This window comes from Eucalyptus grandis, chromosome 11 (genome assembly GCF_016545825.1).
Source record: "Eucalyptus grandis isolate ANBG69807.140 chromosome 11, ASM1654582v1, whole genome shotgun sequence".
Lineage (NCBI taxonomy): Eukaryota > Viridiplantae > Streptophyta > Magnoliopsida > Myrtales > Myrtaceae > Eucalyptus > Eucalyptus grandis.
In genome coordinates this window covers 28630326-28637528 of record NC_052622.1, presented here as the reverse complement: position 1 = coordinate 28637528, position 7203 = coordinate 28630326, and the positions used below count along the sequence as shown (strand labels likewise).

The 7203-nt window shown below is 39.4% G+C and overlaps 1 pseudogene; it reads left to right on the top strand.

The window, feature by feature from the left end:
• The first annotated feature begins 5262 nt into the window (after positions 1–5262).
• Positions 5263–7203, top strand: part of LOC108955270 — a 31075-nt pseudogene continuing 29134 nt past the window's right edge.

Here is a 7203-nt window from a genome sequence, read left to right as displayed (position 1 = left end):
AGTGAGAAATGATGGGTTTTTCATTTGATGGGCCAAGTTAGGCCCGTCTACTCACGTTGGGCCAAACTAGGCCCATAAAGGAAGAGACCATGAGAGAGGAAGAGCAGTTATTTTTTCAGTAAAAATTAACTGCTATAAATATGTGTGTGTGTGTATAAAGGGAAAAGGGAAATGTAAGTATAGAATTATAGAAAACATAACAGTACGTTTTTTCTCCTTTTTGATAAAATAGTGAACTCTCTCGAAGAATAAAACTACAAGGGCTTCAAACAATTCATCTGAGATTGTAACGAGTACTTAATTTGTGGCAAACAAGGTATGTCTATCTTTGTAATATGCCTTTTGATTGGTGTTACATGCTCCTTGGGTATGTTTCCATTTTTTTTCGATATTCAATCATTCGAGTATCGGTTTGTTTTTCAAGAATCCGTTTCCTACACATGTTGATGGAGTGTGCCTTTTCTTGGGTAGGTTTATCTTATTTGTTTAATAATAGAATTGCATGTTTTCTAAATACCTTTTTTTTTTTGTTAAACTCATAAAAAAATTCCAAACTAATATGCTTTTTACAAATTTACTCCAAAACTAATTTTTGAGTCATTAAAAACTCCAAATTAATAGACTTGAGACAAATCTATTCTAAACTACTTTTGGTCACCAAAAACTCCAAATATTACAATTGTGAAATATTTACTCTCGGTTAACTTTCGTGAAATTTCATAATGAAATGCTAAGCTAGATGATCATGACAATAATTCAATTGACATGGCAAATTCACGAGAAAACCTATATCAATTTGAGATAAATTTGTCACGAGTATATCAGTTTAGAGTTTTTGGGAACCTAAAAATTAGTTTTGAGTAAATTTGTTATAAGTATAGTAGCTTGTAGTTTTGGCGACTCAAAAATTAATTTGAGATAAATTTGTTGTAGGTAGAGGTGTACTAAAGAATCAGCAATTGCACGGAACTAAATCGAAATTGATCGGAATTGGCCACTCTCATGAGGGGCGGTTAGGTTCCTAGTTCCAATTTAGTAGAACTAGTGAGTACCCGGTCTAGTTCTTAATTCTAAACTTGAAACCACTTGCCCACCCACCTAGACCGGACCAGTGTTTATATATTTAAAAAGAAAAAGAAAAAGAAGTTATATCTCAATTACTTAATTATTTTGTAGTTTTTTCGACCAAATATCTATGTACTTATATGTATATTCATAGTTATTGGACATTATTGACTAATTTTATCTCTTAGGTGTATAATAGGATTAACTCCTACTCTTCTTTTTTCATTCTAATAATCCATTTAATTGTTTTCTCAACCAAAACAAAATAAATAAACAAAGAGGAAGGAAAAAAAATCGATTGGAGGTGTCCATAAATGTTGCGGTGCTTTGTCATTGTGAGATGAAATTAAGAGCTAATGGGTCATTTTTAGAGTTAGGTTTCTCCTTAACCATTCCCATTATCAAATTAGGTTGACATTGAAAAAAGATGAATCAAACAATTAATGTTTTAACTTTTGTGGAGGTTAGAACTTTTAAGGTGTAGTCTAATTCTCCACATGTTTTTGGTGTTGTCGAGAAATCCCAAGAGACTACACTATAACCTTCAAAGAAATTACATTTTTCGCTAATGAGTATAGTCTATTCGTCTTGCTTTGTAGTTTTCAATCCTTAATCAAAATCAAAGATTCGCAATTCAACCCAATTATAAGGCTGAACAAACTTTGGTGCTCTAAATAGAAACTAAATTCACCATGATATTAATTGATAAATGCAATTTTATAGGGATTGGGGATCGGTACTGTAACGACTCGGGCCCCATTGCGTAATATTGTCTGTCCTTACGACTTTAAAACGCATTACATAGGGGCAGAGGGCCATCTCGCGGGCCTTCCCTCTCCCAAGCCATAATATCGTCCTCTTTGGGCCATGCACTAGCGTGGACGCACCGCCATCCCAATCGAGCCACCCTTAAGGCTTTGTTCTCAGCACAACGAAAGCATGTGTGAAACACATTACACAGATTTAGAGGGATCCAAGCCTTATAAACTAGCCCATGACTCATTCCCTAAGCAATGTGGGACTAAAGAGGGCCCATTCCCCTTCCCTGCGCACGTTCGGGGATCGAGACGCAAACGCACCGCCATCCCTCCCCCCTGTGCACAGTCTTCACCCCACTGTGTAATATTGTCCGTTTTGGACACTGAGTCATCACGGCTTTAAAACGCGTTACACATCTGGATCTCCACTGTACACATATTGTCCGTTTTTGAAACTAAGTCCTCATGATTTTGTTTCTCTCAGGACAGCCCATACTACCCTAAGAAAACGCGTATGTGCGGTTAGAGGGCCCATTGCTTTATAAGGCGGCTTAGACCTCCATCCCTAGGCGATGTGAGACAAGAGAGGGACCCATTCCTTGCGCACGTCTGAGGACTGAGGCATGGACGCACCGCCATCCCTCCTCCCCACGTACCGCCGCTTAGGTTGTCACAGTCTCCACCCCTTAGGAGGGTTGTACACATATTGTCCGCTTTGGACACTAAGTCCTCATGGTTTTGTTTCTCTCAAGGCAGCCCATACTACCCCAAGAAAACGCGTATGTACAGTTAGAGGGCCCATTGCCTTATAAGATAGCCCAGACCTCCCTGCCTAGGCGATGTGAGACAAGAGAGGGACCCATTCCTTATGCACGTCTAGGGACCGAGGCGCGGACGCACCGCCATCCCTCCTCCCCACACACCGCTGCTTGGGCTGTCATAGGTACTATGGACCCACTCGGGAGTTGGACCAGATTAATAGTTCAGTTCTTGAGTGGATCCATAGAATCAACCAGCAGGTCTTGGTTTCAATTTTTCAGAATCAATCCTTAGTGGGGCATTTCCGATTTTAAGGTGGGAATTGTTCACTTGGATCATGCTCACCCCTAATTGTAGGTGTACCAATTTAGAATTTTTCGTGACATAAAAAATTATTTCTATATTTGGAAAAAAAGGTGTGGAGTGAAAACAATGTGACTACTCTCTCTGCAGATGTTACTATGAAGGTACCACACTAACTATAAAATATACGAATTAAAGTTGTCACTCATAGTACCACTTCCAAGTTCCAATCCATTAATTCGTGGGAGGTGAGCCGTTCCAAGAGCCTCATCCAAGTGCCAAAGGATATGAACCATTCTATCAAAGTGAAATACATGCCCTACCATCACAAACGGTTTATTTCATGACCATCGACCCATAACACTTGGCTGCCGACCCCACGCAGCATGTTTTGACTTATCCACCAAATAATAGGGATCACAATTTTTCGAGATTTGAAAGAAATACTCGTTATTTCATTTTAAACTATGAATCTAATTGTACATAAGTCGATGAAATATCATTCATGTGCTCGCTATTCTCTCTCTCTCTATATATATATACATTAATATCATACACTTGTATTATGTTAAAGACGAATAAGATGTACGCTCTTGACTAATTATAATATGAAGTTCTCCCAAATAAAGTCATCTAATATGGACATTGAGGATTCCAGGAGAAGCCGAAAAGTCTTTTCTCTCTTCCCCCTCTCTTTTCTTTTCATCATTTTCTTCAACCTTCAGTCATAGGGTAGAGTTTGAGCTAATTTCACGCTCCCTCCCCCTTTTGGTGATTTTGTTTGTATTTTATTATTCTTTTCTTGCTTTTTCTTTTCTCTCCATTTAGATTTGGGAATTCTGTTTGCTCGTCTAATTCTTGATTTGAGAGTTTGAACTCTCTTGATCTAATTCTAGAATTGGGTGCTATTTTCTCTTGATTTAGATATATGAGAATTTAATAAATATGCTTTTGGGGATTTAATGCCCCTTTGCTCTATTTTTGTATAGGTTATCTACTTCTAGTTTCAATGGTAATTGTCAAAGTTTTGTCATTTTCAGATTTGTTCTTCTACATGTTAGATTTGTGTTTATTCAACCAATTTTGGTCATCTACGTATGGCGACATGTAGAGAAACCGAACTTAAGTGCGCACCACCAATTGGCAACGTTATAGTTATTGGAGAAGAAATTTCCAACGTATGCTCATCACTTACAAAGACATGAAATTCAATGATCAGCCATCGATATGATCTTATGGAACGAGTCTGTTTCGATTTACTTTGTTATGAAAACTATGTATTTTTGTATTCTTTTGAATAATGACTGCAATTGTCTTTCAACAAAAAAAATATGAACATCAAGTAATTCAAGGAAAAAGATTAAGTCCATAATTTCATTGATTTTTTATGAGTAATACTTCAAAGAAGATAAACATCTTATTTGGGTCATATTTGGATCGGATTTGCTAAATTTCGACCTATTTATTTAAATTGGCAATGCGGATGATGTTCTGGTAACTTTAGAAAAAAAAAAAAATTCGTGTTTGTTGAGTTTCTCACATGCCTATTCAATGAATCGTGTTAAAGTTAAGATATTTATACTCAAATTGGCACCATCAGAAACATGCCGGTGGGGTATTCGCCAAAATCTTCAACCATAATACAAAAATGGAAGAGAGAAAACACAGCCAAAAACCAAATATCCAAATCCAAAACAGGAAACGACCGAGTCACATGCGAACGCAACACCGGCTTTTAGTCAGTAGAGCACCAACGGAATCAAAGGTCAATGCGAAACCAGAAAGAAGGGGATTTTGGACGGAATATTTACGGTTGAGCCACCGAACCAAAACCGCGCCTGGACGCCTGGCTCCACGCGCACCCCCTCGGCCTTCTCTCCGAAAACGATTTCCGAGTCACAGAGCAAAACGGTTCGGAGAGAGACGGAGACGCAAGGAGTCGCCATCAAATCAAATTCCCAATTCAGAGAGAGAATTTCGAGCACACCCTCTGTCAAATCTACGAGGAGCTGCTATGGCGATTCCTGAGGGTTTCTAGGGTTTTTGTGGGCGGACGAGGAGGGGAGGGTTTTCTCGATGGAAATGCCCGGGAGGCGATCCAACTACACTCTGCTCAGCCAATTCCCCGACGACCAGCTGCCCGCCGGAGCTCCTCCTCCTTACTACGAGTCCTCCCTCTCCGGCGACAGCAAGAGCAACGCCAAGGGGAAGGCCGAGAGAGGCTTTGATTGGGACGCCGCTGGCGATCACAGGGGCAACCGGATCGGAGCTTGTACGCTCCGATCCCGTTGCAGAGGGAGTCGAGCGGGGTAGCTTCGGCGAGCTCGTTCTCGGGGAGTACTATGCGCCCACTTTGTCTACTGCGGCTGCCAACGATATGGATGTGTTTGGCTATGGGCACGAGGACGTGTATAGAATTGGGGGCGGCGGTGTGGGAGGGGAATTAAGGGTGAAGGGGATGGATGTGGCGGTGGCTGTGGCGGCAGGTGGTGGAGGATCGTCTTCAGGGAAGAGCTGGGCTCAGCAGACGGAGGAGAGTTATCAGTTGCAGTTGGCGTTGGCGCTCAGGCTTTCGTCCGAGGCCACTTGCGCTGATGATCCAAACTTTTTAGATCCTGTTCCCGATGAGTCTGCTTCGAGGTCTTCATCTTCAGGTTCAGCTGAGGCAGTGTCACATCGCTTCTGGGTACTTTTTTTCTACCTTTTCCATCGTCCTCATGTGAATTTAGGTACTCTGTCATCTGAAGTATATTCGATTTCACCCACCAATTTCTTATCTGCGTTGGCACTGAAATTATTTTGGTAATCGTGAATATAGAATGTTGATTTTGGAGTATGTGGAGTTCAGTGACCTTCAATTTTGAAAACATCTTAACGGAGTAGATTTGTAAGTGTGGTTTATACTCCGGTGGAGTATCTTGTCCATCATCAGTATGAGCTTAAGTGTAGTTTATCAATCCTTTTGTTTTTGATAAAAGTGTAAGAGTATTTTAAATTCAGACACTCATTCAGTGCTTTGTTTATATAATCAGGCATTCATCATTGTCCTTGGATATAGAATTCTATAGAGGAACATGGACACGGTTGAGGGCCTTTGGTTTTATAAGTGTTATCTTCTGTTGGAGTTTTATGTCCATCGTCATTTCATAATTTCTTTAGTTTATCATTCTTTAAATGGTTAATAGAACTGAGGCTCATCTTTAACAAGACATCACCAACAAACGTAATTATTTTTCTTCTTCTTTTTTTTTATTTTTGCTTTCTTTTTCCCCTCTATATATGTCTGTCCTCGACTCTTGTACATTTTAGCAAGCACTGTCTTTCCTGGATAATTATGTGTAATGAGTTGTAGCAAATAGTTTATGATTTGGCCACAAACTAGGATAATATTAGTTTAGGTAAGATGAAGCTCTCACTTGATCCTGTTGTTGTGGAAAACATACTTTCAAATTGATATTAGGTCTGATTTGTTTCAGATTAATTGCCTCCCAATTCTAAGTTAGCAAATGTGAGCACAGAATGGAAAGCTTTGTATTGGAAGTTGGTCCGAACTTATGATAAAAATTTTAGTCCATGTTAGGCTTTAGTTTTCAAAAAGAATGCCAAGCTCATGCTCATCCTCCCTAAAGCAGCCCACCTGTGGACCGTATTAGAAGTTAAGCTTGAGTTCACAAACAGGATCATGGGAGGATTCATAGCATGAACTTTCTTTTCGTTTCTTTTTTTTTTTTCTTTTTTAAGGGTTGGTGGGGGGGGTTGGTTGTTAAAAATGTTGTATGGGTGATTCTGTCCATATGTTACGATATGTATGATATGGCACTTATGAACTAGCAAATTTTGTAGATACTTCCATTACATATGTATCTTGATCTATACTATGTATAAACATGATCATTTTGTCTAGATGCTATTGCTTTACAGTTTGTTGGTTACTTGTGATGTATTAGTACTGTGTAGGCATATTTACCTTATTACAGGAAATATTTTGACATAATGGGGGAACCAACCTTTTCTCAGTGATTTTCTAACAAATTTTAGTTTGCTAATGTATTTTTTTTTTCTATTTGGGGTTTCCCTAACATCAAGTTTTTGGCCTTTCTAGGGCTAGGCATGCAATCTTAGCTTAATTTTAGTTAGAGAAGTACCATGTTATAGCAATAGTGAGATGACTTCCGCCAGCATAGGAAGCTTTGATGGAGTTTGTTGCCTTTTCTAGTATTACCTTGCATCTGGAGAGGGGTGGCTGTACAAAAATGTTGTCTGGACATACATTGTACCTTTCCCAGTCTTCATGCGTTGAGCATTCATGCCTATTTGT